Below are 23,037 nucleotides of genomic sequence, written 5' to 3' on the forward strand. Positions count from 1 at the left end.
TCATCCCCCAACACTTTGCATCCAGGACAGTTGCCCCTCTCACCCGGGTCTATATTACGCTATCAAATACTAATGTATTTGAAAACGTAATAGTCGACCCGTAAATGTCAAAGTTGTAAAATGTCAAACATTTCAATGGAGATCGCCGTACAGTGTGGAAATAGACGTTTTCCATTTTCTGCACTGCATGGCAATTTTGGAGTTGGTATATTTAAGTAGTGGGGGGTATGGGGGTGCAGGGGGGCTTGCTCCCCTGCTTACAGTGTTTAAATGGTTTGCTTGGGTGTGTTTTTGTATTTTTTGTAAATGTTTGAAGTTTTATGACTTCGACATTTACAGGTCGACTATTACATTTTCAAATATATTAGTATTCGATAACGTAATATAGACGCCTCTCATCCCACTCTTGCTACACTACTGCTTCCTAATACAGATTACTTTATATATCTTTATGAATCACACCAATCTATAACATGGCCAATCACAAACTAGGAAATGCACAGCCAGTTATAGTGAAGTTACATACTTTAACAATACTCCTTCCCTTTAGCTTGTAAGTTGTGCTATGTTCTGTATGACCTTGTCGGTTGCACATAAGTTCATAGGAGATTACTAGGCTAATGGTTCAAAAGCCATTATAAGCTTAGCCAATATAAAAAGAAGAAGTTATGTACTCAGTCCATCTCGCCGAACATTATTACGTGTGGGTTCAAAGCTGATCCTTTGCTCCCACTCGGCCACCTTTAGAAATCCTGAAAAAATCTGATTGGCTTATGGCTAGGAGGTATCCCATGATGCATGAGCACACTCCCCAGATCTTGTTTGCTGCCAGTCTATATAAGAAGAAAAAGGAGAACAAAGGTTCGGAAGAATAAACCCTAATAAAAGTGTCCTTTATGATATAAACCACTGTAGTAAATGGTTTCCAGATCCTCCAGGAAGAGGGCTGGTGGGTGGATTTATAATAATGTTCGGCGAGATGGACTACATACATGGAACATTACGGCGAGTACATAACTGCTTTATGTTATGTAGTCCTATCTCGCCTCCATTATTACGTGTGGGACAGGCTCACTGGAAAATACTCCCGAGCACCGTGGAACCAAATGAGGCCCTACCCCTGGAAGTTGGGTCCAATTTATAATGGGTAATGAAGGTATGAGGGGTAGCCCATGTTGCTGCTGCACATATATTATCAATAGGAGTCCTGGCTTGGAAGGAAGTAGAAGTAGAAAATGATCTGGTAGAATGCGTTTTGACTTTAAGGGGTAACTCTCTTCACTCAGAAGTATAAATGAAAGAGATGCAGTTAGAGATCCAGTTTGACAGTGTGACCTTAGAAACTGACACACCCATTCTTGTTTCAGCAATCTTGTTTCAGCAAAGGAAACGAATAGCCGGTCTGATTTTCTAAATCCTTCAGTTCTGTGGATGTAGAAATGCAATTGCCTATGCATATCCAATTGGTGAAATCTATATTCTGCTTTATTGGTGTGATTGGGGAAGAATAATGGCAATTCAATAGTTTGATTCAAGTGAAAATGGGAGCAGACCTTGGGGATAAAGGAAGGATTTGTCCAGAGAGAGGCCCTATCTTTGTGAAAAATTAAGTATGGAGGTTTAGCCGATAGGGCTTGCAGTTCGGAAACTCGTCTGGATGAAGTTATCGCCACCAGAAAAAAAGAGTCTTCCATGACAGAAATTTTAATTGACCGCTATGGGCTGGTTCAAAAGGTGGCAAAGTTAAGTTTAGAAAAGCCTAGATTTAGAACCCAAGGAGGAATGGGATTTTGAATGGGAGGTCTTATCATCATAGAAATTGAGAAAGGTACTGCAAAGTTTGTGGGACACAAGGTTAGAATCATTAATTCCTACATGAAAATCAGATAATGCTGCTAGCTGAACTCCGAGTCTAGCAGCTGCTGATCTCTGGTGAAAAAGTTCCGATAGGAACTCTTAAGACAATAGGAATGGGAGCTGTAAATGGATTAACCTGTTATCTGTCCATATAGAAAATATCCTCCATTTACGGTTATACAATTTTCTAGTCAAGGGCTTATGAGAAGAGATAATGATATGGGTTAGAGCTGGAGATAGATCATGAAGCCTGACTAATGATGGAACTGGAGCAGCCATGCTGTCAGTTTGAGAGTGTGGAGACAGGGATGAAAAGAACCGGACGTGTGTCAAGAGGTCTGGTACTGGGTTCAGAGTCCAGAGTCCATGGATAGTCTAACAGGTGAGGCCCGAGGAAAGGGAACCAAATCTGACGAGGCCAGTAAGGAGTGATGAGGATCATCTTGCTTCCCAACAACATTGCTTTCTGTATAACCTTGGAAAGGAGTGGAAAAGGAGGAAATGCAGAAAGTAGTCCTGGGGGCCAATCGTGGACGAGTGCATCTCTTGGAGACTCTCCTGGAGGGGGAATGAGGGAGAAAAAGGTGCTGCATTTGGCGTTGAAGGGGGTGGCAAAGAGATCGCCGCAGGGCTGTCCCCATTTGTGAAAGATCTGACTGGCTACTTTCTGGTTCAAAGACCATTCGTGCATAACAAAATTGCCCTGCTTAGCTTGTCTGCTACCACATTGGATGTCCCCGGGATGTGCGTTGCAATGAAAAAGCATTGGGAAGAAATCACCCAGTTCCAAACTCGCAGGGCCTCCCGACATAAAGGGAACGATCTGGTTCCTCCTTGCTTGTTTAGATACCATACCACCGACATGTCTGTCTGGATAGCCATCATCCCTAGAGAGAGAAAGTTGTGAAATGCTTGCAATGCTAGAAGCACCGCTTTCACCTCAAGGACATTGATATGCAGATGGGCCTCGTGATCTTGCCATGTGCCTTGGACAGTCCTGCCTAGATAATGCCCCACCCACCCTGAGAGGCATCCGTGGTCACAGTGGCAATGGGTTGGTGTGGTACAAAGGGAGTCCCTGTGGTAAGGTGACCTGGATGAATCCACCAACAGAGATCCTTTTTGCAAGAATCTGTGATTAGTATCTGGTGGTGCAGGGGCAACTGCTGAAAAGACCACTGGGATGACAGGAGCCATTGGAGTATTCTTATATGTAGTCTTGCTAATGGTACCAATGTCATAGTCAACGCCATTGTTCCAAGAAGTTGTAACACCACCTTCATTTTGACTCTTCGAAGGGGAAGTATCCTGTATATCTGCTGTGAAAGATTTTGTATTCTGTCTGTTGGTAGTCTGGCTATCATAAAGACCGTGTCTATGTTTGCTCCTATAAAGGTTATAGATTGGGAAAAATCCTTAACTTTGCCCACTCAGTTTATAGAGACTCCCAACTGGGAACCGCGCTTGATTGTGGAGTCTCTGGATTGAACTAGAAGATGCCTGGTGGTGGCGGTCAGGAGCCAATCATCCAGGTATGGAAAAACTTGAATTCCCTGATGCCTCAGATGAGCTGTCACTACTGCCATGCATTTGGTGAACACCCGGGGGGTTGTGGTGAGACCAAAAGGCAGCGCCCGAAACTGTTAATGATTGGCTCCCAGCCGGAAGCGTAAAAAACTCCTTGATGCTTTGTCTATCTTGATGTGGTAGTAGGCATCTTGGAGATCTATTAAGCACATCCAATTTTCTTTCCCTAACAGAGGGACTATGGATTGTAGAGTGACCATTTGGAACTTGGACCTCTTTACATACTCGTTTAACCTGCCAAGGTCTAAAATGGGTCTCCAGTCCCCTGTTCTTTTTGGAACTAAAAAGAATCTGGAGTACGTTCCGAATCCTGTCTGGTCTGCCAGGACCTTTTGGAGGACTCTTTAACAGCAGCTTTTCTATCTCTATAGCTGCTTGATCCCTGTGATTGGGTGGTAAATCTGGAATCCTTCTGGGAGGGCGTGGTGGAAGGGAAAAGGGTATAGAGTAACCTCTGGTGATAATGTTTTGTACCCACTTGTCTCAGGTGATATTTAGCCAGGCTTCTGGGTACAAAGACAGGCGACTCCCAACGCACAGTCGGGTTCCACATCAGGAATGGTGATAGGGACGGTCACGAAAGGAATCGCGACCTCCCTAATTTTTGTGGACCTCCCCTGCCTCTAGGGCGAGGTCTACCATTTGTTCCTCCTCACCTGCCTCTGAAGGAGGAATCACCCTGTTTATCCTGACAAGATCTCTGTGATTTTTTGAACCACATTTTACCACTCTTCTGACCTTTAGGGTAAGGTCAAGAAGGGACAGTAAAACGGACTCCAACGGCAAAGAGAGTCTTTCCTTCCTGTTCATACCTGGTGAGGTTATCTTTCACCTTCGGTACAAAAAAGAGAGGATCCGTCAACAGGAGCATTGGTGAATGAAGACTTGAAAGGTTCAGCAAAATTGCATAGACGCATCCAGGAGGGTCTCCTTAAGGAGACTCCTGAACCCACTGCCCTAATCGTACCATCAGCTGCGTATGAGGTCAGCCTCATGGAAGAGTTAACAATGGATGTTAAGGTAGTCAACTGAGTAGATACTGTAGATGGGACGCCTTCAGTAGAGGTACCTTGAAGAGTAGCTAACTCCTTCAGGAGATCTCTCTGAAGTCTCGCGAAGTGTGATAGATAATTCAGTGGAGTGTAAAAGCCGCTGAAAAGAAGATACACTTCCCGTATCTATCCATCGCTCGGGATTCCTTATTGGGTGGAAGGATAGAAGTTTCTGCTAGCTAATGGCCGCCGCAACCACCATGTCATCTGCAGGTAAGCCCTTAGATAAAAATTCTTTGTCTTTACGGGAGGAAAGAAACTTGTTCAGCCTCCTGGTGACTGGTTCCATGGCATCAGGAGTCTGCCATGCTTTCTGACTCACAAGATCCAGTAACTCGTCAAATGGGGGAGACACCCATGAAGCTGAGGGTTGAGACCCAAAAGCCTTCAGGTACACTGACTCATCAGATGGGGTAACAGTGGGCCAGCCACTTCTCTGCCTGCGGATCTCCAAGATGTCTGTAAAGGAGACATCTTCAGAGGACAACTTAGGGGACCCCCCCCGACTCATTGAGGTCAGTGTCAGATGTGAGAGACTAGTCAGGGGAGTCTACATGCTTCCTTTTACATGATCTCTTCCGAGGGGGCTCCTCAGCAGGGTTCTCTGGGGAGGCCTCAGAAGATTGGGGGCCACCCAAGTGGGGGTACTGAGGCTGTGGGTCTCTGCCATCCGGGGGAAGAGAAGATGCTGAGACTAGTCAGTGCTTGAGGGAGTATAGCATCGGTACTCCTACATGGGGTGGATGAGCTATCCAGCAGGCTCCTCATTTTCACGAAGACAGATTCCTCCGGCTCCGAAAGATGCCTCAGTTCCGAAGAAACCAGAGGTGCCGACGGCTCTAGAAGGATCGATGTAGGGTCCAAGCTCAACTCAGGCTGATGCACCAAGAGGGAGACTTGGCACCGAATAAGTTTGGTTCCAATTGTCCCCATCAGGGCCGACAGAGGAGCTTCGGACCCTAGACACTTCAGACGGCGCCAAGAGTGTCGGAGTGGAACATGAGATGTTGGAACGGAAGACTCCACTGTAGTCTGTACTGGCAATATCGGCTCTGAAGGCCCAATATGGGTTGGAGGAGGAATGAAAGCAGGATATGTAGAGGGAGTTGGCTCCAGGACCGAGTGGGTCAAAGCTGATAAAAATTTTGTCAAGGCTGACTACTTGAGGAGTCTGAGCACCATTCTCTTGATGTCTTCCTCAGACAGACTCCTGGAGGATCTGGAATACAGCATGGGTGACCTTGTTCTCTGTAATATCGGCAATTTAAGGGTAGAGGAGACCAGTGGAATATCAGTTGACCAGCTCCAAAGAGGGCTCTTAGTGATCGGCACCAAAATACTTGCTACTGATACTGCAGGGTCATGTCCAAAATCTCAAATCGGCCCCCGAAGACTGTGGAGCCAAAGAGAAAGATACCAATTCTGCTTTTTGTAACTTCTGTGGTGGTTCAGAGGCAGAAGTTGGAGCCACAGAAGGCCATTTTGAAGTTTTGCCCTTATCCTTCCTAGAAGCCTACACTTGGGAGAGGAAGAAGAACTGGCTAGATCTTCTTTGAAGGAAAGTTTCAAACCCTCCGTTCCTGGAACACTCTAGGGCTAAAAGAATGGCAGAAAAGGCAGGTTTCTTGCAGATGTATGGCCCCTAAGCAATATACACAAACACTACATTCCATCAGTGATGGACAATTTTTGGGAACACAATGCACTTCTTAAATCCTGATGGTTTGTTTTCCTTAGATTCCTTAGACATATTGACAGCAAAGGAAGGCCAACACACTCTCACAACAAGAGAGGAACTAGATCCTCTAACAAACAGATCTAGCCCCATCACACTCTAAGAAAATAAAATAAAAACACACACTCACGGGATACCACATGTCAACAAGCAATAGGCCCAGAAAATACAATATACGATAACCAAGTAAAATCCGGCTGAAGTCACAAATCGGAAGTCACAAAAAATGAATGTCAGTAATAAGCTATGATAGAAAATGCTCTATAAGCAATAAATTCCTGAAAAGGAAGTAATAGTAATAAAAAAGGTATCACTTAGCCACGGCCAGCCAAGAAAGCTTCTGACTGAAGACACGGCAAACGAGATCTGGGGTGCGTGCTCATGCACCATGGGATATCTCCTAGCCACGAGCCAATCAGAAGTTTGGCGAGATAGGACTACATAATATCCTGATTTTACCCAATATATGGCCCTTGGGGGCAAGAGGATGGCATGGGTTTGTGCCTAGAGTATGTTACAGATTGCCCCTGTCCATAAGGGAAATACGCACTACCCTAGGTGTGAATTTATGATTTCTCATCCATTGATTCAAACTGCATTAGAACAGGGCCAAGGAAGGGCTCTGCTTAACGTGAATGGAAAGCCCGTTTGAAAGAAGGGGTGAGCTGAGACATATCTGTCTCTCCAGCATGTTTTATTTTGAGTCACTAAATTCAGATCCCTAGATCAGGTGACCCTCGTGCTGTTTGACTTACAGATATGTATCGGCTCCATCAGTGCTGGATATGCGAGCACCTTGTATATCAGGCAAAGGTCATTCCTTGTCAACAGGAAAGAATGCAAAGGGATAGGGCTTCTAGTCTATCCACTTAGGACATGCTTACACCCTGCCTTTTCCTTGTGAGGAACCTCTGAAGTTGCTCCAGCTGCTGTACGTGGTTAGTCAAGTACATGCTATATGGAGCATTGTACTCAATTATTGGTCTGAGGGCCAAGTACAGTGGGACTAAACTTTCCTTGGATCTCAATGCCATATCTTTACTTATAAGCTGTGCCATGTAGAAGGTCTTCTTCACCACTGTGGACACATGGCGGTAAAGGTTCAGGCTACTATCTATCTGTATACCTAGATCTCTCACCTTGGAGTCTACTCTTTGGGTTGTGCTATTGATGTTGCAATCAAATTGCAGGGGTATTTGACTTTCTGAAGGGTATAATGCATTTTTTTTTTGCATTTAGATTTAGGTAATGGTTCTGGCACAAATCATTTGTCTCATCTAGACCTTCCTGAAGGATATCTACATCACTGGGGGAATTCAAGGATTGCCCCCAGCTTGCAGTAGGTGGCAAACTCTGTCATCCAGAGGCCTTCACATTGGACTTGATTTCAGAAAAGTATATTTTGAACAGGAGTGGTTCCAGCACCAAGCCCTGTGGCACACCACTAGCAACTGGCCTCTTGCTGGATATGGATTCACCCACTATAACCACATGTCCTCTCTATGAGCCAAATGGCTATCCATCTGGTGATGTAGGGATTTATGCCCAGTTTTGTGAGTTTATTTATAATATCAGAGTGGGGAATTGTGTCAAATGCCTTACCTACGCCAAGGTAGGCAGTATGTACAGTTTCACCCTCATCCATGGCCTTAGTGACTTTCAAAGAAAGCCAAATTGGGTAGTATCCAGTGTTTGGAGGTTTCCTGTCATTAATTATCAGGTCCATAATTATTCCTTCCATGGCCTTACATGCAAGGGCAGTCAAACTTAAGGGTCTGTAACTTCCCAGGTCAATAGGTGGCTCCCCTTTATGTAGCAGGATGACAGTTGTTTTCCACTCTGAGACAAGCCAGTCTAGATGCTGTGGTTAAAGACAAAATCTTAATGGGCTTGACTAGTCCTGATTTAAGTTGTTTAAAAGGCAATCTGGTATATTGTCTGGCCCTACTGAAGTCATGTTTTAGCTTTAGAGAGCACAGTGGCAACCTGTTCCTTGGTGATAATTGGTAGTGAAGAGTATTTCTTGGAGGAGAACTGGGGGTGATGGTGAGGTGAAATTTGAGCTGAATGTGTTGGCCATCAGATTTGCTATATCTTTTGAATGACTTTAGGTGATACCATCTACAACTACTTATGCACATTGCTGGGTGCTGCCCTTCAGATTGCGGACATAACTGAAAAATGTCTTATGGTTATCCTTGGCTTTGGAGTCCTTCTACCAAAGTCTGCTTTCAGAGACTTGATTAGTACCCTGATTCACCCGTTTAGATGAATGATGGACTTTTTGCTCTGTTGTGCACTTTCCCCACTTATCAGATTTTTTTTTTTTTTTTTTTTTTGCTGTAGAATCTATTAACACCATGGGTCCACCTGGGTGGCTTGTTTTTGTGGTCTGACCTGGGTTTACTTCAGTTTGGTACTACCATTTCTATGCAGTTGTTTATATGGTCATGCAGGGCTTTTGTATATGCATCTGCACAGGTTTCTGCATTTTCTGGATTTTGGAGAGCTTGGAAACTAACTATGCCATCCCTTATTGGGAGTAATTTACCATAGGGACGTTCTTAAAGTTTTTGGAGTTAGGGGAGGAGACTAGTTTCATCTTTATTTCAAGGGAAACCACTTTGTGATCCAATCATACCAGTGAGAACATCACACAGGGAGGGGGGGTGCAGTGGTCACTCATATTTGTGAATACCAGATCTAGAATATTTGTTCCCATAGTGGGAGTGCTGACTAGCTGCACCAGGGCATTAGAATTTGCAAAGTAAAAATAACTTTCTGCCTCCCAATTAATGAAGGGGTAGTTAAAATCACCAATGAGTATGGTGTTGGGCTGGATGGTGATGGATTCTATCAACCTCAGGTATGATGGTTTCCTGGTTCATGGTGGCAAAAACTGCAGTCCTTTGCACATAGTTACTGCATACCTTTTCATTAAATCCTCTCAACAGTAGAAGGAGGTAAAAAAAAAAAAATCTCTTCCTAAGACAAGAGAAGGGCACACTGAAACTCTTTGATCCTTTCTCCACTGGTACTTTGAATCAAACTAGGGCTATAAGCACAACCTTACTGTGCTGATCCAGCTGAAAGATACACAGTCCAGATCAACAGGCCTTAAAAACTGCCTCTGAATGTGCATAACATTAAAATAATACTAGTTTCCTATAACCATTTCTGAAACAGAGCTTCATAATATGACACAAGACTGAAATATATTTGCCAGGGTAAAGTATCCCAAGATCTCAAAAAAGTACAAAGGTGTAAGAGCCGCCACAATTACGTTTCATAAAAGTTGTAACAGTTATCCATCTGGTAAACAGATTTCATTCAATGAAAAAAAAAAAAAAAAAAAAAAAAAAAAAAAAAAGGTTCTTCCATTAGTCCAAATAAAAGCTGAAGTTGTTCAGTGCTGACTGGGGCCTGCTTCTGTTCAAGACACCAGCATAATAGTACCAGTAAAAAAAATCCTCCTGCACGGAGAAAAGTTGCACGGCAACTAAAGCAAAAGCATCCACACAGCCAAAATGAAGCCAGCAACGAAAGTGGATCCGATAAAAAATCCTTTAATATTAGATGAACATCAAAAAAGCTCAGACCGGTTTCGGCTGGCAAAAAAGCACAGCCTTCTTCAGTGACAAAAAACACAAATCAATTGATGTAACTTATAGTATCTTAAACACATCCCATTGGTTCAATTAAAATTGCTCATTTAATCCAGGTGAAAAAAAGAGCACCTAATTTAGTAATCCATTTCTTTTCTTTTGTAGCTAACATTGAGTGCCATCCTATTTTATTAAATTTAATACCCTTGACCAAATCAATCACCATAAAGGAAAATTTAGCAGTGTGAGGTTTCAAAGTGCATTTGTACAAAGCATTATTAATTTTCTTATTTTTAATATTGCTCATATGTTCTGAAATCTGTAGTCTTAAAGGACGAGATGTTTGACCAACATAAAAGGAGCCACAAATGCATGTGGCCAAATAAATAAGCCATTCACTGCTGCAATTTGCAAAGAATGAAATGTCATAGACCCTTGGGCAATTCCTACTAGTAAATTCCTTAGATTTAGCAATTTTATCACAATTACTGCAATGACCACAGGGGAAACATCCCACTCGAGGTTCCCCAGTCATAGCTGTTTGTGAAAATTATGCATTGCTAGCATAATGTGTATGTTTATAATGATTGAAACATGAGGCTAGATTCTTTCCCTTACGGAATGAGAATAAACATTTATCCGGTAATATATCTGATAATTCTGGTAAACTTAACAAAATGTTCCAATTTCTCTGAACACTATTCATGAGTACATCTGAATTCCTAGCATATGTTGTTAAGAACCTGATTGGCGGTCCTCTGATCCCTAAGTTTATAAGTTAACAATTCCTGCCTGGATAAAGTATTGGCCCAATTGCTGGCCCGCAAAACATGTCCCATAGAATATCCTCTGGCGGGAAATCTGTTGATTAAATCACATCTATCTTCTTGGAAAGTATCCTCCTTAGAACATATGCGCCTCAAAACGTATAAACTGTGATTTGGGTATGTTTTTGGCAATATGTGGAGGATGAAAGCTGGATGCGTGAAGGACTGTGTTGTATTCAGGATATTTCCTGAAAACCTGTGTACTGAGAGTGTCATCTGGTTGTCTTATTAACACATCCAGAAAAGTTATTGTGTCAACATGATAATTGACAGTGAACTGTAAGCCCCATATGTTGTCATTTAAATAGGAGACAAATTCAGTTAAATAGTCAACATCAGCCCTTTACACCATCCAGCAATCATCCAAATACCGCCTCCAGATATCAATTTCTGGAAGGTAAATGTTATGACTGCTGTTGTAGATTATATGTTCTTCTATACAAGCCATAAAAAGGTCAGCATAAATGGGAGCAAAAGATGCTCCCATTGCTATTCCTTTAATCTGCCAAAAACAAATGTCTTGATAGAAAAATACATTATTAGTGAGGACATGCTCTGCAAGGCCAACAAGAAAGAAATTGAAATCTTGTTCATATAGATGGGCTATATTAAGCCAGTAAGTTAAAGCTTCCAACCCCACCTGATGCGGAATATTCGTATACAGAGAACTGACATCCAGTGTACACATCAGCCAACCAGGTTCCAATTGTGCATCAGATATAATGTGTAAAAATTCAGTCGTGTCTTGCAAGCGAGAATGAACATATGACAACAAAGGCTTGAGATGTCTAGTCAAAAACAAGGATAATGGTTCTGTAAGGTAACCTCGACCAGAAACAATAGGCCTACCTGGGGGATGTACAGGATCCTTATGAATTTTTGGAAGAAAGTAAATATATTGATTGATAGGATCCTGAATCGTAAGTTGTTGTAGTATAGAAGTGGTTATGAGGCAAGTATCTCTAGCACTAATAAGAAACTCATCAATCTGTTTCTTAAACCTGTGTGTAGGATTTAAACACATTTCCGCATAGTACCGTTTGTCAGATAATTGTCTCCTGGCCTCCTTGTCATAATCTGACCAATTCATAACCACAACTGCCCCACCTTTGTCTGCTGAAATAATAACCAAATCCTTGTTTTGTTGTAGTTCAACAATAGCCTGTTTTTCACTGGATGACAAATTATTGGGTTTAAAACGAGTTTCAGAACTATTAAAATGTAGATCTTTAAGAATCGTATTCTGAAACAAGTGTACAATGGGGTGCATCGGAGGAAGATATTTAGATTTATGATAAATACATTTATTTTGATCATAAGATGCATCCCCATCTCCAAACTGTAATTTCAAAATTAAGAGTTCTACAAAATGACAAGACATCCTGGACCAATTGGTCCTCAGAAATAACAAAACCAGGAATAAAGGTTAAGCCTTTATTAAGAATGGCCACTTGTGATGAAGACAAAACAAAATCAAACAAATTTAGAACATTAGAATTAACATTACTTATTTCTGTATTACCATTTTTAACAGACTCTGAATGTTCTCGATTCTTTTTGTGTTTTCTGCCTCCACGTTTGTATTTCCCCCTAAAAGGACAAAGCCTTGGGCTCTTTTGGGGTTAGGTGAATCCGAGGCTGACTGTATATCACTATCTGTATATGATGAAGGATCATCAGTAGATGAACCATTTATTATGGTTTTGTTACGTAATATGGATCTGGGTCTCTTTCTTCTTGGTGTTTTAACCGGATGAGGGTTAAAACGAACATGTTTGGAAGGAAAACTAAAGGGTTTAGCTCCCTGATAATCATTTAGATCCTGCTTAAATTTTTTGATTTTTCTGGATTTTAACTGTTCTTCAAGGTTGGTGAGATCATTGGCCACCTTATTAAGATATTTCTTGAAGAATATTTCCCCCTCAAATTTTTTGTACATTATTGCATAAGTCTGTTACAGTGTTAATTTCAGAATCAATAATTCTGTCATAATATTTATAAAAGCTTCAACAAATGACCTAGTAGCATGCTATTGTATATTAGACCATTGATTATTGAGCTCCTCATCTGGCTGCCCCACATGTGGTTGAATTCGAATTCTGAGACCCCTTGGTGTGATTCCTTTTGCAATATAAGCTTTGAAAAGTTTGGAATGCCAAACATTAGATCTTAACAATTTTAGGTGCTTATAAAGATTGTCAAAGGCCAAACTGCATGATGGCTCAGGTCCCAAGGGGTCATTAGAAGAATTACTAATAGAACATGCACCAAGGCCAAATGCACTCAAATCTTCTCTATCTGCAGAGAGCCCTGAAACCAAATTGAAAAGATCCATTTTATCTGGTAATAGAAATGACAATAATGGCTTCACATAAGTGCCACGTCAATATGAGGGGAACAATAATAGCTCTAAAAGACAGGCTAAATATCACCTGTCTTATGATGCTACGTTCCCAAAATCAAATATAGCCAAATACCAATGGTCAAAAACAATATATGCTTTATGATATATAAAATAAGATAGCAATAAAAAATATCTAATAACACTGCAAAAAGACTTAGGCAATGATGTCAATATAATGCAAAAAAAATATATATATATAATAATATATAATAGTTGCAAATGATTTCACCAAAACTGACAGTAAAAATGCAATTAGATCATACTCAGAAAATCAGGGGGCTAACCCTAACCACTCACTACTAATTGTAAATATCAAAACTTTAATCTTCACAAATATTAGACCCAAACATGTTGATAAAAATTAGAAAATGATACATGCTACTATCCCCCAAGTAGAATTCATAAATAATTATCATCCATAGAATTGGACCCATATATTGGTTAAATAAAAACATAAAGCAAAACCATATTATTGTAAAAAAACACTTATCTCACCCAAATGTAAGATGCAAGGGGGCACTATACAAAATACTAAGTTCAGGTATAAACCTATTATGAAAAAAACTTATCCTATAATAAAATGATCCCTAAAAAAAGGACAACAATTGTGAGAAACATAGAACATCCCCAAATGACATATATTGGTCAAGCTGACATTAATAGTTCTCCAAAATAATTTGGAAGATAAAACAATCAAATAAATTGAGATATACAGCCTATGCAAAGACCACAATATCCAATAACTGTATATTATAAATGAAAAAACCAACAAGGCCTCTATATTGGATATGTGATCCAAAAAGGAATCTATCTAGCATATAAAAAAATATGCAATTGTCAAAATCTTGCTATAATGCTGAAAGAAGTTGCAAAACATTCAGTACGTATTAAAAAAAAAAAAAAAAAAAAAAAAAAAAAAGAATGTTACTAAACCCAAAAGTCGCTCAATACTGAACAGAAACCTACAAATCGGAATGGTCTAATAAGCCAAAAAAATCACAATAAGGCTAGACCAATTCAGTATACATAAGACACAAAAGAATAACATTAACAATGCTGAAAATCATATTGTTCTTATTGTTCATTAGTTCCCTCACAAGTGTTCCACAATAGTCACTAATGTTTCAAAACTTCACATAAAACGTTGATGAAACCCTTAAGCGTTTCTATGCGTGAATTCTTTGTCCAAGAGAAAATGACAATTTAACAAGGCAACAGTTCTCATCGCAAACTGCACTCCGTAATATAATGTGGAAGCAACTCCAAAAAAGTAAATAACCCCAAAGAAAACCAAAAATGGTTATATAGAAAAAACACAGTACCTTAGTCCAATATAATGATCGTAACTGGTATGTAGATAAGTTGACCCGCAGGCCACGTAGCAATGTCACAAGATGATGAAAAGTTATTATGAACAACCTCCACAATTTCAACGAATAATCAAGTTGTCCATAAATCACATAACTGTAGACATTGTTACCAAGCGCCAGGCCCACATATGAAGTGTTGTTAGCCCCAATGAATAAAATTGCTGGTATCAAATAACGCGCCCAAGAAATGGAGTCAAACGTTGGACGAAAAACTCAGAAATCCTCTGAACCCCTGCCAACATCAAAGCTTCATGCAAAAAACACACTATAAACTACAACCCTATATATATATATATATATATATATATATATATATATATATATATATATATAAGGTCAGTAGTCCTGTAAGTTATTCATGAAGAGACGCCAAGTTAGCATAAAAATACGTCGACAGGAACAGAACAATGTAGACAGTTGTACAAAAACAAATCACACAGCCCAAGAGACCATACGTTGTGGTAAAAAGGCAAATATAAAATCCAGATGGCACTTGGAAGCAAAAAAATAAACCAAATGGAGACGAAAAAAGCAGAAAAAACGGCTGCAGATAAATCACACAGCCACCAACGGATCCATGGCCCCCAGCAGGAAGTAAAACGAAGTGTACCAGTCAAAACAATCCTCCTGCACGGAGAAAAGTTGCACGGCAACTAAAGCAAAAGCATCCACACAGCCAAAATAAAGCCAGCAACCAAAGTGGATCAGATAAAAAAATCCTTTAATATTAGATGAACATCAAAAAAGCTCAGACAGGTTTTTCTGCTTTTTTCGTCTCCATTTGGTTTATTTTTTTGCTTCCAAGTGCCATCTGGATTTTATATTTGCCTTTTTACCACAACGTATGGTCTCTTGGGCTGTGTGATTTGTTTTTGTACAACTGTCTACATTGTTCTGTTCCTGTCGACGTATTTTTATGCTAACTTGGCGTCTCTTCATGAATAACTTACAGGACTACTGACCTTATATATATATAGGGTTGTAGTTTATAGGGTGTTTTTTTACATGAAGCTTTGATGTTGGCAGGGGTTCAGAGGATTTCCGAGTTTTTCGTCCATTTGACTCCATTTCTTGGGTGCTTTATTTGATACCAGCAATTTTATTCATTGGGGCTAACAACACTTCATATGTGGCCTGGCGCTTGGTAACAATGTCTACAGTTATGTGATTTATGGACAACTTGATTATTCGTTGAAATTGTGAAGGTTGTTCATAACTTTTCATCATCTTGTGACATTGCTACGTGGCCTGCGGGTCAACTTATCTACATACCAGTTACGATCATTATATTGGACTAAGGGACTGTGTTTTTTCTACATAACCATTTTTGGTTTTCTTTGGGGTTATTTACTTTTTTGGAGTTGCTTCCACATTATATTACGGAGTGCAGTTTGCGATGAGAACTGTTGCCTTGTTAAATTGGCATTTTCTCTTGGACAAAGAATTCATGCATAGAAACGCTTAAGGGTTTCATCAACGTTTTATGTGAAGTTTTGAAACAGCGACTATTGTGGAACACTTGAGGGAACTAATGAACAATAAGAACAATATGATTTTCAGCATTGTTAATGTTATTCTTTTGTGTCTTATGTATACTGAATTGGTCTAGCCTTATTGTGATTTTCTGGCTCATTAGACCATTCCGATTTGTAGGTTTCTGTTCTTCAGTATTGAGCGACTTTTGGGTTTAGTAACATTCTTTTTTTTTTTTTTTTTTTTTTAATACATACTGAATGTTTTGCAACTTCTTTCAGCATTATAGCAAGATTTTGACAATTGCATATTTTTTATATGCTAGATAGATTCCTTTTTGGATCACGTATCCAATATAGAGGCCTTGTTGTTTTTTTCATTTATAATATACAGTTATTGGATATGGTGGTCTTTGCATAGGCTGTATATCTCAATTTATTTGATTGTTTTATCTTCCAAACTATTTTGGAGAACTATTAATGTCAGCTTGACCAATATATGTCATTTGGGGATGTTATATGTTTCTCACAATTGTCCTTTTTTTAGGATCATTTTATTATAGGATAAAAGTTTTTTTCAGAATAGGTTTATACCTGAACTTAGTATTTTGTATAGTGCCCCCTTGCATCTTACATTTGGGTGAGATAAGTGTTTTTTTACAATAATATGGTTTTGCTTTATGTTTTTATTTAACCAATATATGGGTCCAATTCTATGGGTGATAATTATTTATAATAATTCTACTTGGGGGATAGTAGCATGTATCATTTTCTAATTTTTATCAACATGTTTGGGTCTAATATTTGTGAAGATTAAAGTTTTGATCTTTACAATTTGTAGTGAGTGGTTAGGGTTAGCCCCCTGATTTTCTGAGTATGATCTAATTGCATTTTTACTGTCAGTTTTGGTGAAATCATTTGCAACTATTATATATTATTATATATATATATATATATTTTTTACATTATATTGACATCATTGCCCAAGTCTTTTTGCAGTGTTATTAGATATTTTTTATTGCTATCTTATTTTATATATCATAAAGCATATATTGTTTTTGACCATTGGTATTTGGCTATATTTGATTTTGGGAACATAGCATCATAAAACAGGTGATATTTAGCCTGTCTTTTAGAGCTATTATTGTTCCCCTCATACTGACGTGGCACTTTTATGTGAAGCCATTATTGTCATTTCTATTACCAGATAAAATGGATCTTTTCAATTTGGTTTCAGGGCTCTCTGCAGATAGAGAAGATTTGACTGCATTTGGTCTTGGTGCATGTTCTATTAGTAATTCTTCTAATGACCCCTTGGGACCTGAGCCATCATGCAGTTTGGCCTTTGACGATCTTTATAAGCACCTAAAATTGTTAAGATCTAATGTTTGGCATTCCAAACTTTTCAAAGTTTATATTGCAAAAGGAATCACACCAAGGGATCTCAGAATTCGAATTCAACCACATGTGGGGCAGCCAGATGAGGAGATGAATAATCAATGGTCTAATATACAACAGCATGCTACTAGGTCATTTGTTGAAGCTTTGGATAAATATTATGACAGAATTATTGATTCTGAAATTAACACTGTAACAGACTTATGCAATAATGTACAAAAATTTGAGGGGGAAATATTCTTCAAGAAATATCTTAATAAGGTGGCCAATGATCTCACCAACCTTTAAGAACAGTTAAAATCCAGAAAAATCAAAAAATTTAAGCAGGATCTAAATGATTATCAGGGAGCTAACCCCTTTAGTTTTCCTTCCAAACATGTTCGTTTTAACCCTCATCCGGTTAAAACACCAAGAAGAAAGAGACCCAGATCCATATTATGTAACAAAACTATAACAAATGGTTCATCTACTGATGATCCTTCAACATATACAGATAGTGATATACAGCCAGCATCAGATTCACCTAACCCCAAAAGAGCCCAAGGCTTTGTCCCTTTAGGGGGAAATACAAACGTGGAGGAGGAAAACACAAAAAGAACTGAGAACATTCAGAGTCTGTTAAAAATGGTAATAGAGAAATAAGTAATGTTAATTCTAATGTTCTAAATTTGTCTGATTTTGTTTAGTCTTCATCACAAGTGGCCATTCTTAATAAAGGCTTAACCTTTATTCCTGGTTTTGTTATTTCTGAGGACCAATTGGTCCAGGATGTCGTCATTTTGTAGAACTCTTAATTTGAAATTACAGTTTGGAGATGGGGATGCATCTCATGATCAAAATAAATTTATTTATCATAAATCTAAATATCTTCCTCCGATGCACACCATTATACACTTGTTTCAGAATACGATTCTTAAAGATCTACATTTTAATAGTTCTGAAACTCGTTTTAAACCCAATAATTTGTCATTCAGTGAAAAACAGGCTATTGTTGAACTACAACAAAACAAGGATTTTGTTATTATTTCAGCAGACAAAGGTGGGGCAGTTGTGGTTATGAATTGGTCAGATTATGACAAGGAGGCCAGGAGACAATTATCTGACAAACGGTACTATGCTGAAATGTGTTTAAATCCTACACACAGGTTTATGAAACAGATTGAGGAGTTTCTTATTAGTGCTAGAGATACTGGCCTCATAACCACTTCTATACTACAACAACTTACGATTCAGGATCCTATCAATCAATATATTTACTTTCTTCCAAAAATTCATAAGGATCCTGTACATCCCCCAGGTAGACCTATTGTTTCTGGTCGAGGTTACCTTACAGAGCCATTATCCTTGTTTTTGAGTAGACATCTCAAGCCTTTGTTGTCATATGTTCGTTCTCGCTTGCAAGACACGACTGAATTTTTACACATTATATCTGATGCACAATTGGAACCTTGTTGGCTGATGTGTACACTGGATGTCAGTTCTCTGTATATGAATATTCCGCATCAGGTGGGGTTGGAAGCTTTATCTTACTGGCTTAATATAGCCCATCTATATGAACAAGATTTAAATTCCTTTCTTGTTGGCCTTGCAGAGCATGTCCTCACTAATAATGTCTTTTTCTATCAAGACATTTGTTTTTGGCAGATTAAAGGAACAGCAATGGGAGCATCTTTTGCTTCCATTTATGCTGACCTTTTTATGGCTTATATAGAAGAACATATAATCTACAACAGCAGTCATAACATTTACCTTCTAGAAATTGATACCTGGAGGCGGTATTTGGATGATTGCTGGATGGTGTGGAGGGCTGATGTTGACTATTTAACTGAATTTGTCTCATATTTAAATGACAACATATGGGGCTTACAGTTCACTGTCAATTATCATGTTGACACAATAACTTTTCTGGATGTGTTAATAACAAGACAACCAGATGACACTCTCAGTACACAGGTTTTCAGGAAATATCCTGAATACAACACAGTCCTTCACACATCCAGCTTTCATCCTCTACATATTGTCTAAAACATACCCAAATCACAGTTTATACGTTTGAGGCGCATATGTTCTAAGGAGGATACTTTCCAAGAAGATAGATGTGATTTAATCAACAGATTTCGTGCCAGAGGATATTCTATGGGACATGTTTTGCAGGCCAGCAATTGGGCCAATACTTTATCCAAGCAGGAATTGTTAACTTATAAACTTAGGGATCAGAGGACCACACAGCCAATCAGGTTCTTAACGACATATGCTAGGAATTCAGATGTACTCATGAATAGTGTTCAGAGAAATTGAGACATTTTGTTAAGTTTACCAGAATTATCAGATATATTACCGGATAAATGTTTATTCTCATTCCACAAGGGAAAGAATCTAGCCTCATGTTTCAATCATTATAAACATACACATTATGCTAGCAATGCACAATTTTCACAAACAACTATGACTGGGGAACCTCTAGTGGGACGTTTCCCCTGTGGTTATTGCAGTAATTGTGATAAAATTGCTAAATCTAAGGAATTTACTAGTAGGAATTGCCCAAGGGTCTATGACATTTCATTCTTTGCAAATTGCAGCAGTGAATGGCTTATTTATTTGGCCACATGCATTTGTGGCTCCTTTTATGTTGGTCAAACATCTCGTCCTTTAAGACTACGGATTTCAGAACATATGAGCAATATTAAAAATAAGAAAATTAATAATGCTTTGTACAAACACACTTTGAAACATCACACTGGTAAATTTTCCTTTATGGTGATTGATTTGGTCAAGGGTATTAAATTTAATAAAACAGAATGGCACTCAATGTTAGATACAAAAGAAAAGAAATGGATTACTAAATTCGGTGCTCTTTTTTTCACCTGGATTAAATGAGCAATTTTAATTGAACCAATGGGATGTGTTTAAGATACTATTCAAGTTGCATCAATTGATTTGTGTTTTTTGTCACTGAAGAAAGGCTGTGCTTTTTTGCCAGCCGAAACCGGTCTGAGCCGTTTTGATCATCTAATATTAAAGGATTTTTTATCTGATCCACTTTGGTTGCTGGCTTCATTTTGGCTGTATGGATACCAGCATAATAGTGCCTAAAGAAGCAATATATTGGTTGAGATCTACAAAAAGAAAAGCGCTAACTACAAGTGATAAAGAAGCATATAATGGTCAGACTCATCCCAATTTCTCAAGTTCCTCTTGAAACTGAAGACTGCAACTAAAATCTCCAGAACTCCAAGACTAAATATGTAGAAAGGGAATCCTCATCTTTCAGCTGTTCCCATTAGGGGTCGCCACAGCAGATCACCAGTTTCCATTTCTTCCTGTCCTCTGCATCTTGCTCTGTCAAACCAACCACCTGCATGTCCTCTCTCACCACATCCATAAACCTTATCTTAGGCCTTCCTCTTTTCCTGTTACCTGGTAGCTTCATCCTTAGCATCTTTGTTCCCAATATACTCAGCATCCCTCCTCAGCACATGTCCAAACCAACATAATCGTGCCTCTCTGGCTTTGTCTCCAAACCTTCCAACCTGGGCTGACCCTCCAATTCTTATTCCTAATCCTATCCACCCTCGTCACACCCAGTGCAAATCTTGACATCTTTAATTCTGCCACATCCAGCTCAGACTCCTGCCTTTTTGTCAATGCCACTGTCTCCAACCCATATAACATAGCTGGTCTCACTACCCTCTTGTAGAGCTTCCCTTTCACTCTTACAGGTACTAGTCTGTCAGAAATCACTCCTGACACTCTTCTCCACCCACTCCATCCTGCCTGTACTCTCCTCTTCACCTCTCTTCCACACTCACCATTACTCTGAACTACTGACCCCAAGTATTTAAACTCATCCACCTTTGCCACCTCTACTCCTTGCATCCTCACCATTACTCTATCCTCCCTCTCATTCACACACATATATTCTGTCTTAGTCCTGCTGACCTTCATTCTTCTTCTCTCTAGAGCATATCTCCATCTCTCCAGGGTCTCCTGCACCTGTTCCCTACTCTCACTACACATCACAATGTCATCTGCAAACATCATAGTCGACAGGGACTCCTGTCTGATCTTGTCTGTCAACCTGTCCATCACCATTGCAAATAAGAAAGGGCTCAGAGCTGACCCTTGATTTAACCCCACCTCCACCTTAAATGCATCTGTCACTCCCACAGCAGACCTCACCGCTGTCACACTACCCTCGTACATATCCTGTACCACTCTTACATACTTTTCTGACACTCCTGACTTCCTCATACAATACCACAACTCCTCTCAAGGCACCCTGCCATATGCTTTCTATGTCTACAAAAAGAACACAATGCAACTCCTTCCGACATTCTCTGTACTTCTCCATCAACACTCTGAGCAAAGATCGCATTTGTAGTGCTCTTTCCTGGCATGAAACCATACTGCTGATCACTAATCATCACGTCCCTTCTTAACCTTGCTTCCACTACTCTTTCCCATAACTTCATGCTGTGACTGATCAATTTAATCCCTCTGTAGTTACTACAGCTCTGCACATCACCCTTATTCTTAAAACATCGGTACCAAAACACTTTCTCCATTCCTCAGGCATCCTCTCACTTTCCAAGATTTTATTAAACAATCTGGTTAAAAACTCCACTGCCATTTCACCTAAACACCTCCATGCTTCCACAGGTATGTCATCTGGGCCAACAGCCTTTCCATTCTTCATTCCCTTCAAAGCTATCCTTACTTCCTCCTTGCTAATCCATTGTCCTTCATGATTCACTATCCCTACATCATCCAACCTTCTCTCCCTCTCATTCTCTTCATTCATCAACCCCTCAAAGTACTATTTCCATCTCAACACACTCTCCTTGCTTGTGAGTATGTTTCCCTCATTATCCTTTATCACCTTTACCTGCTGCACATCTTTCCTAGCTCGGTTCCTCTGTCTAGCCAATCGGTACAGGTCTTTTTCTCCCTCTTTGGTGTCTAACCTTTCATACAACTCTTCATATGCCTTATCCTTCGCCACCTCTCTCTCTGCCATGCACCTCATCTCCTTATACTCCTGTCTACTTCAGTCATCTCTCTGACAATCCCACTTCTTTGCCAACCTCTTTCTCTGTATACTCTCCTGTACTTCCTCATTTCACCACCATGTCTCCTTGTCATCCTCTCTCTGTCCAGATGTGATACCAAGCACCTTTCTAGCAGTCTTCCTTACTAGCTCTGCTGTAGTTATCCAGCTATTTGGTAACTCTTCACTGCCACCCAGTGCCTGCCTTAACTCATCCCCGAACTCCACCTCACAATTACCTTTTTTCAATTTCCACCACTTGATCCTTGGTGGTGCCTTCACACTCCTCCTCCTCTTCTTGATAACCAACATCATCCTACAAACCACTATCCTATGCTGTCTAACTACACTTTCTCCGGTCACCACTTTACAGTCTCTAATCTCCTTCAAACTGGCCCTCTTACATGAGATATAATCCACCTGTGTGCATCTTCCTCCACTCTTGTATGTCACCCTATGCTCCTCCCTCTTGTTAAAATACATATTCACCACAGCCATGTCCATCCTTTTCACAAAATCCACTACCATCTGACCTTCTGCATTCCTTTGTTTAACACCATACCTACCCATCACTTCCTCATCCCCTCTGTTCCCTTCACCAACATGCCCACTGAAATCTGCTCCAATCACCACTCTCTCACCCTTGGGTACAGTCATCACCACTTCATCCAATTCACTCCAAA

This window comes from Protopterus annectens, chromosome 7.part1 (assembly GCF_019279795.1).
Source record: "Protopterus annectens isolate FY-2018-M chromosome 7.part1, PAN1.0, whole genome shotgun sequence".
NCBI lineage: Eukaryota > Metazoa > Chordata > Ceratodontiformes > Protopteridae > Protopterus > Protopterus annectens.